At 43.8% G+C, this 11,077-nt stretch overlaps 1 long non-coding RNA gene across 1 annotated transcript; it reads left to right on the top strand.

Moving 5' to 3' along the window:
- The first annotated feature begins 3,372 nt into the window (after positions 1-3,372).
- On the top strand, positions 3,373-10,122 carry LOC109491017. The gene is made up of 3 exons (XR_002144398.2): positions 3,373-3,506; positions 9,824-9,966; positions 10,099-10,122. It is a non-coding gene; the product is annotated as an uncharacterized LOC109491017 (long non-coding RNA).
- Positions 10,123-11,077: the final 955 nt, after the last annotated feature.

Genomic DNA, 11,077 nt, shown 5'->3' on the forward strand with positions numbered 1-11,077 from the left:
TGCCGCAGATGGTGGTTCTTGCTTCTCTTATCGGCTGGTGCATTCAGTCTCTGTAGCTTGATCTCTTCCTCACTCTTGTGCTCACGCAAAATGGATTGATCTGCTGAAAGAGAGGGGCTGTCGGGGAGAAAGGGGGGCACATGGGGACGGACAGCCTAGGGGGCCAGGTGCAGGGACAGCGGGGGGGGTAGTTGGGGGGAAGGGAACAAGCCATGGGGTGCAGCACAGGGACAGCACTCAGCTGCCTGGAAAATGGCCTTGTGCCTTTGCACTCTGGAGTGCCAAAGCTCTCAGCTGTTGAACAAGCAGCCCAACCGCTTCCAAGGGGACATGGAACCTCCAGGGGGGCCTTGCTTCCTGCCCTTGCTGCTCCCTTCCCAGGACAGCCCGAACTCTGTGTCTGAGCTGGCTGGCGGGAGCTGCGAATTCAGTGAAGGTGAGCTGGTGCCAGGGACAGAGGGCTTGTGGGAGGGATTCCTCCCAGGAGAGCCCGCCAGGAGGGATGGAAGGGGTCACTCTCTGGGCTGAATCCAGAACCTCGGGGTGGCTTGGCCATAGCTGCTCTTCCTGATGTATGCTTTCACATCTGGCTCTCCCAGTTACCAGCTGGGGGACCTTGGGAGATGTATTCAGCCTCTCTGGGCTGTAGTTTCTCCTCTACAAAATGGTACCTAATTCAGAGTTTTACTGTGAAGGTGAAATGCTATAATTCATGGAAGGAGCTTAGAACAGGACCTTAGAAAGTGAGCTGTTATTATGACCATCATCATCATTATCATTATGTTATATCACCGTTCTACATCGTCATGATATTACCATGACCTATTATCATTATTATACATATGTTATATATGTCACATGTGTGTACATGCATATTTATATATGGAATCATGGTCTAATTGAAAGGACATGGGCTTTGGGGGCAGGCACTTTGAGACCTTGCTCTGATGCTTAGCATGGGTGTGATCTTCGGTAAGTCACTTAGTCTTTTCCAGCCTCCTTATCTGTGAAGTGGGGCTCAGTGGTGGGATGGGTGGGAGGATAATGAGGTGATGCCTATAAGTCGCCCAGTACAGAGGCTGGCATGTCAAAGAAGCTTGGTAAATGGATCTTGTGTTACTCTAACTCACCTGTGCAGACATGTGTTGTATGCACCTGCCTGTGTGCTGTTGGTGTCTGAGTGGTGTGTTTCTGTTTTGGATGCATTTGTAGGACCGCACATGTGTCTGTTGGCAGGTGCCTGTGGGCTGGAGGCCTGCGGTGTAATTGGTTGGGTCCTGTATATGGCTTCTCTGAACCTGTCTCTCGCTCTGCCTTTGCAATGGAGGCTGGAACGTCAGAGTGAACCTAGAGGCAAGTGCCTGATACAGCAGCCTAGGCTGGAGAGAGGGAGAGGCTGACAAGAACTAATGTAGTTGGGAGGATGACATCAGGATTCCTTGACTCACTGTCATCATATACCTCTCCCCTTTGTTGTGGGACGAGATGTCCTTGTCTGAGTGAGGACTGGAGGAGACCCTAAGGGGGAAGGCTGAGCTTTCCCAGATTCTGGGTGCTGCCCCCGATGGATGACACAGCTGTGCCATACCTCTGACTAATGCAGTGGTAAAAGGCCCACGTGGTTGTTAGCCGTGCCTGAATGAGCCAAGAAGCACCATTCATGTTCCCAGTCATCCCAAGTTTATATCACCATTATGACAATTTTCCAGCAGATGGCCATAAAGTGTCTTGAGAAAGCAAGAGCCATTTCTTTATGATTTATACAAGGTCAATATATTGGCTAGTAACGAGTGTGTGATTCAGGATCTCCTTGGCTGACTCCATCTGTTCTCCAGCCCACCCTGGTTCCCCCTTCCAGCTTCCATGCCACAACATCCTTCTTCCTCCCTCTCCCCACTCTTGGTTTAACCCTGAGATGTGCACTAAGTAATTGCAGGAATCAGGTCAAAATTGACAGCCATGGGGAAGGCATACAGCTAGAGAAGCTTTAACGCATGCTCATCTCTGTTTTCCCCAGAGTCAGGTGGGGTGTGATGGGGTTGAGCTCCTTCCTTGATTGTTTTCATTTGTGACCTCTCCTTTTAGTAGTTTCCTAAGCTGGCACTGCTTCCTTCCCATCCCAGTCTTGCTTGTAAAATATTCCTGGGTTGCAGAGCCTCTGTCTCCTCCCCCCATCCTTGTGGGTGGCAGTAGCCCTTGCCCCTGACTGCAGAGGGGAAGCCCTCTTAATGTGTAAGTCCTGTTGTTGAGCCTACAAATCCAGACATCGTGGATGAGATTTGCGGATGGTAAGAGAAGGTGCCAGCTTCTCTCTCTTTAGGATTTTGCTTATCCATTGAGGCTATGACCCCAGGCAGTTCTCAGAAACAAAGCAAGCTAACCACAGGAAAGGTAATACTTTTAGAATGGGCATTCTTGAGTGGGGAGGGCATGAGGCTCCTGGATCCCAGAGTGCCCTGGTGTGTAGTCCCTTTAGCCTCCGTGGAGAAGGTCATCTTTTGAGAAGAGCTTGGACTAGAAGGCAGGGACGAGAAGTCTGAGTCCCAGCTGTTACTTTCTACCTCCGCCATGTTTGGTAGTGATACAAATTTTGGACCTCGACTTTCTTATCCGTAAAATGGAATGCAGTTGTGTCCCCTTATCTGCGATTTTGCTTTCTATAGTTTCAGTTACTCACAGTCAATCCCAGTCAACCCCAGGCTGGAAACAGATGATCCTCCTTCATAAAGTTGATAGTAGCTAGATGCGCCATCACAATGCTTACGTCATTCTCCTCACTTCCTCTCATCACGGAGGCATTTGATCATCTCACGTCATCACAAGAGGAAGGGTCAGTACAGTGCAAGATATTTTGAGAGAGAGAGAGGCCACATTTACATAACTTTTATTACAATATATTGTTACAGTTTTTAATTTTATTACCAGTTATTGTTAATCCCTTACTGTGCCTAATTTATAAATTAAACTTTATAGTAGGTATGTATATATGGAAACAATATAGTATATATAGGGTTCCTTACTACCTGTGGTTTCAGGCATCCACTGGGGATCTGGGAACATGTCCCCCACGGATAAGGGGGGAGCTACTGTAATAGTAGCTAACTTGTCTATAGAATTGGCTTTTCTGACACTAAAGTTGGAAGAAAGCATGAAAAAGAGTCTAAGGACTGAAAATATTATGTGGAGAGTACATATTCACTGCAGGAATTCTTGGCCTATTCCCCCCCGCCCCCTCAGGCAGTAACACAATTTTGAGATGCCAGCAGTTTTGTACTGACTGTCTCCACCGAGGGTAAATAAACATTAGTTGTGTTTGATGATTTATCTTAACACCCTTCTTTATTTTTCCAGCATCTGGTGTTAAGTCCCTGCTAAACATCAGACTTGTGAAGAAATGAGATCAGCACATGACGGGGATGCCCACGGGGGAAACCTGCCCCTGCTGTTACTCTGTTGCGACCAACCGGCCCGACGGTTGACCAGGGGAAAGATGAATCCAGTCCAAGGTGTGAGCTCCTGTCTTTAATGTTGTACCACTGCCTCCAGGCAGCGATGCCTTTTAAGTCTTTCTTCCCCGAACTGGCTAATTCTCATGTGCCCGGGCTCTGACTGAGGGGTGTGTGGGCACACTGCAGCCTCTGGCTGTCCTTCTCAGCTTTCCACTCCAGTTAGGTTCCCAGGACATGAATCTACAGATGGTCCCTTTTCCCATATCTAGAGCCCAACCCTGACGAGGAGGCTGGATGTCTCCCCTTGCCCTACCATGGTGGCTCTGCCTGGAAGGCTGCCTCTGAAGGATGGGGCCCCTTCGCTTCCCTGCTGAGAAGAGGCAGGAGTCCAGACCTTTCAAATGAGGCCTCACTCGGGGGCAATTCATGGATCTGCCTGAACCACCTCTTCTTTTGTTTTCCACAGGGTCACTTGCCAAAACAAAATTGACACTGAAACACACAAACACACACACAATTCCTCAGCATTTTGAATACATTGATACATACGAGATACAAATCAGTTTGAGTTTTCTCTACACTTTCCACACTTTGTTTCTGAATAATAATAAAAAAAAAATCCCTGCAGCAAATACTATTTTGAGACTAATTTCTGGAGGCTCCTAGCAGGCAAATCATTCTTTTTCTTGCTGTGATGTTCCTTTTAGTCTTAAAAAGAAAAGACTTAGGGAAGATGAAGCCTTTTATTTTTCAAACATTGAGCAGGTGCATTGAGGAGGAAGCGCTGAAAGCTTTGGTGGCTGCAGGGAGCAGAGCTAGGGGAGACCGGCGGAGGGGCCAGCTGGAGGTCAAGACTGGCAAATAGGATACTCCAGTTCTGGGATTCCCAACCAGCCTTGCCTAGGTAATTGCAATTGAGCCTGACTCTGGTAGAGAGCCTGGGAGTTATGTTCTTTTAAAGACCCATTCTCTAAATAGGGAATCAGAATTACCATAGGAGGAAATTTTTTTTTAAAATTGTCGACAGTGATTCTGATGGAGGCAGGTCCCAGTGCCCAGAAAGGCATTTTCCTAAAACAACTGGCCCTTTCAAGATGCTCTGCGAAGTTTTGGGGCTCCTTTTGGGATAGAGCCCCGCGGAGCAAGCATGTGTACGTCCAGGTGCGGCAGCAGCTCCTTGCCGGGGGTGGGTTGTAAAGCCGACTGGATGGTCTCAGGCACTTGCTCTGACTTTGTGTCCGTAGCTGGAGATGTTGTCCTTGTCCCCCAGAGCTATCTGTCTGATGTCATGTTCAGGTTCGTGTCCAAGGTAATGGAAGATGTGGTTGGAAGGAGAGAGGCTACAGAAGAGGTGGTGGTGGTAGTGCGACTTCTTTTTTTTTTTTTTTTAATGATTTTTTTTTATTATATTATGTTGGTCACCATACAGTACATCCCTGGATTCCGATTCAAAGTTTGATGCTTCATTAGTTGCGCATAACACCCAGTGCACCATGCAATACGTGCCCTCCTTACTACCCATCACCAGTCTATCCCATTCCCCCACCCCCTCCCCTCTGAGGCCCTCAGTTTGTTTCTCATAGTCCATAGTCTCTCATGTTTCATNTGTGGAGAAAGGGGATCCCTCCTACATTGTTGGTGGGAATGCAAGTTGGTACAGCCACTCTGGAAAACAGTGTGGAGGTCCCTTAAAAAGTTAAAAATTGAACTACCCTATGACCCAGCCATTGCACTACTGGGTGTTTACCCCAAAGATACAGACGTAGTGAAGAGAAGGACCATATGCACCCCAATGTTCATAGCAGCATTGTCCACAATAGCTAAATCGTGGAAGGAGCCGAGATGCCCTTCAACAGATGACTGGATTAAGAAGCTGTGGTCCATATATACAATGGAATATTACTCAGCTATCAGAAAGAACGAATTCTCAACATTTGCTGCAACATGGACGGCACTGGAGGAGTGTGACTTCTTTAAACTCTGCGAGTAAACTATGGACTTTCCTCCCTTGCAGCTTTGTTGTACAGAATCTTCCTGGATCAAACACTTGGTACATTCCCCTCTGTGTATCCACCTAACTGTCTGTGAAAGCTCCTCTCACATTCCATCCTCCATGAAGCCTCCTTTTGCAAGCATGTCAGATGTGGAGCTGAGTAGTAGAAAGAATCAGAGGAAAATTAACAGTCACCTCTGCACAGCGAAGCCAGGGGACAGTACTAGCCCTATGAGTGGAGGGAGCCAGGTCCTATGCTGGGATCGTGGATTTAGGGCAAGAGCTGGTAGTGCCTGGGCCTCTGGAAGCTTCCACGCCCTGCACACCTAGTAGGTCATGGTAGAGAATTCAGGGCTGATGATGGCTGGCATATCTATGGGAGAGAAGCACTAAGGTTCTACCCACATTAGGAGGGAGTGAGCTTAATTTATCCTCAGATGATGTTCTGTGTTGTAAAAGCAATCCAAAACAAAACTTAAACCCAAAGACCTAGGTTCGGGTCAAAGTTCTGTTCATTTTTAGTCATATGCCAGAGATCTTGGATAAATCAATAGTTTTGATAATTAGATTTCTCATCTGTAATATTGGGGTAGTAATACATAATTGGGTTGTCGAAAGGATTCAGTAGAATTATGTTCAGTGCTGTGTAAATTATAAATGTTCTAGAAATGTGAACTATTAGTGTTACCCAAAACTCTAATTTTGTGAGAATTAGGGAAGGTTCACATCTGAGTCAAAAGGATTTTACAAAATTGTTTAGACCTTTAATTTTCAGGAAAAAAAATGTCTCTCTTCTTCCTTCTCTCCCTCCATGCACGACACACATGTACTGGACAATTACTATGGGGCTTAGAACTGGGGATGTCAAGAGGGACTAGGTCACGTTTATGCCTTCATACAGCTCATAGTGTAATGAAGGATAGAATTAATGAAGAAATAAATTATTCTAAATTGTGATATATACCATGACAAAGCAGAATGCCCTAGGTTCAGAGATTGGGCAAAGGAGGGAGTGATTAAAAATGAGGGCAGGAATCACTTCTTAATAAAACTGATATTTTCACTGATCCTGAAGGAGTTATCCAGGAAGATATGGAGGATTGAAGTCTTTTTGGATTGTATCCAGGATTTTCTAAATGATACATTGTAGACACTCTGGATTATTCTGTTTAATTCCTCAGATTTTTTTTTTTTTTTAGGTAGGAAGTTTAACTTCACTGAACTAAAACTTTAAACTCTGTCTCCACTTGTATAGGCAGCAACATGACTGTACCCGTTCGAGTCTCAGCTGGCCTTCTTCATGTCTGTCCTACACATATGTTGTTTAGGGGACAGCCAGAGATTTGGGTACAATTTATATGTAATACATGGGGCTCCCCTTCCTTATCTCATTTCCTTTAGGGTTACTTTCCCCCCTTTTCCAGCAACTAGGGGCACCCCTGCCTTCAGGTAAAAAAATGTAAAAGTGGAGAATTAACCCAGTGCCATTCCTCCCTTCCAATGGTAGTCTTCCTTCACATTTTTTCTTGTTCTTTATACCTTCATGTAGCGGTCTTCAAAATATTTTCTAGTTTATAATTGTTATCTGCAGGAGGGTTGGTTTAATACCTGGTCGTCATACTTAAGGAGCAGACTGTTTAATTAGAGGGACAGGAATCAAACACAAGGAGAAACCAGAGAATGAGTCCAGAAACATGATATGGATGAGTACCTCATTCATTCATGTATTTATTTATCCAAAAAACAATTTTGAGCATCTGCTGTTGGGTAGGGCTCTTCTCAAGGCACAAGATAGCATAATGTTGGTTAGAGATATATATTCTATAGTCATTCAAGATAAGAGATTATTTGGAAAATGTTGATTTAAGAAGAGATTTAGAAAAAAAAAAGGATTCAGCTTCTCAAAGGGGAGATAAAAGTGGTCTACATATTTGCTTTCCTGTACGGTTTCCATCGGCCACAGATGGCTATTGATCACTTGAAATGTGATTAGTCTGAAATGAGATGTGCTGTAAGTATAAAATACACATCAGATTTTATAGACTCAGTGTGAAAAAGAAATGTAAAATATCTCATTAATTTTTTCATAATGTACTATTTTAGATATATTTGATTAGATAGATTATTACAATTAATTTTACCTGTTTCTTTTTACTTTTTTAATGTGTAGAATTCCGACACCAATTTCAGTGTGGGTGGTTTCTCCACACCACCAGACAATTCTCTGACACCATCTGGGTGTTCCACATATTTAACTCAGTTCTGACACTGTCTGCCTAGAAATAGCACCAGATCCCCCAGGTCAAGGGCTCAGTCCCACATGACTGCCCCCACTTCAGATGCCCATCCCAAGTCTAGCTGGTCACCTGTGCTTCTCACTGACTGGCTGTAGATAGGAGGTTCCCACCATTCCCTCCTTGGATGTGATTAATTTTCTAGAGTGGCTCACTGAACTCAGAGAAACATTTTGCTTACAAGATTGCCAGTGGTTTTTTTTTTTTTTTTTAAAGATTTTATTTATTTGACAGAGAGGGAGTTCAGGCAGGGGGAATGGCAGGCAGAGGGAGAGGGAGAAGGAGACTCCCCACTGAGCAGGGAGTCCAACACGGGCCTCGATCTCAGGACCCTGGGATTGTGACCTGAGCTGAAGGCAGACGCTTAACCAACTGGACTGCCCAGGCGCCCCAGATTGCCACTTTATTACAAAAGGCTGTGACTCAGGATCACGCAGATTGAAGAGACACCTAAGGCGAGGTATGTGGGAAAAGGTGTGAAGCTTCCATGCTCTCTTAGAGCACCACTCTCCCCAAATCTCCGTGTGTTCTCCATGTGAACCCCGTTCTTTGGGTTTTTAGGGAGACTTCATTACATAGGCATGGTTGATTAAATCATTGGCTATTGGCAGTTGATTCAATCTCCAGCCCCGACCCTCTCCCTGGAGGTCAAGGAGATGAGACTGAAAATTCCAGCTCTCTAATCACAGGGTTAGTTCCCCTCCCAGCTAGCCTCCATCTTTAGGTGCAGTCCAAATGTCACCTCATTAACATACTCTCAACCGTGGTTGAAAGGGGCTGGTTCTGAATATCAAGACATCTTCATCGCTCTTATCACTTAGAAAATTGCAAAAAAAATTATTTTTTTCTTAAAGTTTTTACTGATCTTCCAGTTAGTTAACATACAGTGCAGTATTAGTTTCAGGTGTACAATATAGTGATTCAACACTTCTGTATAACACCTGGTAAAAATTCCAAGAGTTTTAGAAGCTCTGTGCCAGAAATGGGATGAAGACCGAATATATAGATTTCTTATTTTAAATCACACTATCACAGTGTCCATACTAGAAAGTGTAAAGTTATATATATGGCTCACATTATTTTTCTATTGGCCAACAGTGGTCTAGACCAGGGTCAGCAAACATTTTTTTTTAATTGAAATATAATTAACATACAGTGTTATATTAGTTTCAGGTATACATTTCACCCACCTCCCCTCTGGCAACCACCAGTTTGTTCTCTATATTTAAAAGTCTGTTTTTTTGTCTCTTTTTTTCTTTGTTTGTTCATTTGTTTGTTAAATTTCATATATGAGTGAAACCATGTGGGATTTGTCTTTCTCTGACTGGTTTATTTCACTTAGCTTTATACTCTTCAGGTCATCGATGTTGTTGCAAATGACAGTATTTCTTTCTTTTCTTTAAAGGGTCAGATAGTAAATAGTTTAGACCTTGCAGGCCACATGGTGTCTGTTGTAACTACTCAACTCAGCCACTGTATTGTAAAAGCAGCTTAGCTAATCCATAAACAAATGAATGTGGCTATGTCTTAATAAAACTTTATTTATAAACACTATTTGAGTAGTGTTTGAATTTGATATTTGAGTGTCCTATAATTTTAATAATTACCCTCCCAAATCATTATTCTTTTGACTGTTTTTCCCTCCTCCATCATTTAAAATATAAAAACCATTTTCAGTTCGCAGAACATAAAAAACAGGTGACGGGCTAAATGTAGCTTGTGGGCCATTATTTCCCAAGTCATTCTGAAGGACCCGAGAAACAATTTGCTTTGAAAAGTACCATTTTAAATCAAACCTGTGGTAGAATGAATTACTGTTTGCAGTTCTTCCTGATCTCCTGCATTGGCATTCCATATCCACAACCTATGCCAATGGGACTTTGTGGTACCAGTTAGTGGAGGGGGTGCAGTGTACATCTTGACTATGGCACTTGGTTAATGGGAGGAAGATAAGCATGGTAGTGTGTCAGTTCTAGCTTAAGGTTTCAGAGGTTTTATGTGTTTCCACCTGCCTTCATGAGATTTCTGTCATTACCACGAATGAAGCTTCCTCTTCATTCCTTTTGCTCTTTCATCCTGTTTTCCAGAATAAGTACATGTGGAATGGACCCAAGCATGGACATCAGTTGAGATACACCAATCCCAACCCAATCTGCAGCTTGAAGCAGAGCCTCTAGACAAGCCCAGGATAGATCAGCAAATTCACAACTGACCCACAAATAGGAGAAAAGTAAATGTTTATTGTTGTGTTACTAAGAGTCTGTGATTATTCATTACATAGCATTTGCTGACTGTTACAAATTGTTTTCATTTTTCCTTTCACTGTATCTTACTTTATGTCTGCCCGTCTTGTCCTAATCAGCAAAATCTGGGCTCTTCCCTGCCCATCAAGAGAGGCGCCATGGCAGCTGCAGTAGTTTTGCGCTTGCTGCTAGGATTTCTCAGTTGAAGGTATTATGTATTTCATGCTGACAATGGGAGAAAGGCAGCCAGTTAATCTCGATGCAATTGAATTTAAAAGTAAGTCAGATCTAATTTTACTCACTTCTTCATTCCCAAGTTACTCTTTCTGCTTCCTTTGGTTGTGTGTGTTTCAAATCATTTCCCACTGTTTATTTTTAATTTCTACTTTATTTTAATTATTTAATAGGTGGCATCTGTGCAGCGCCTGTCATTCATCGAGCAGTTTGTTTTCTGCTTATGGAATCGCAAGAATATTTAATCTGCTGCTTCACGGGTGTCACCATCACTCAGACTCTAGAACATGGGATCCTTCCTTCTTTATTTGGAAGAACAAAATTCTCTAAGGTAACCACAGTCCTTTGAAAGCACAGCACCCAAACTGAACCTGAGCCCCAGGGAAAGGCAAGTAAAGAGGCTTTCCCTCTATCTCTGTTGCTTTTGAGCAAGTACATGTCTTCTTACACGTCCTGGGTAAATACGACACGAACGGCCTGCTCGGTGGTTGGTGTCAGGGACGAGTGCTTAGACCTATTCACGTTTTCCCAAGTCACATCACCTCTCCTTTTGAGGGTGGGGTATCCTGGAGGGTTTGAGTCAAAATGCAGATCTGTAGGATTATATCTACTCATGCTCTAGGGACATGACTCTAAAAGCCAAGTGAGTTTTGAGCCATGAAATGTAGTTGAAGGAGATGGAGAAAGGCTCCCTGGAACATAATTAGCAGAATAATAATGATGACAAAGTTATCAGCACCATTCTGTCCATTTCCAAAGTATTTTGCAACGTTCAGAGGTTAGGACAAACCAATGCTGTGGGTTTCCTGCTGATGCCTTCCAATTGGAGATCTCCATTCCCTCATCTCTGAAATGGGTTGGCTC

Source organism: Ailuropoda melanoleuca, chromosome 4 (genome assembly GCF_002007445.2).
Source record: "Ailuropoda melanoleuca isolate Jingjing chromosome 4, ASM200744v2, whole genome shotgun sequence".
NCBI lineage: Eukaryota > Metazoa > Chordata > Mammalia > Carnivora > Ursidae > Ailuropoda > Ailuropoda melanoleuca.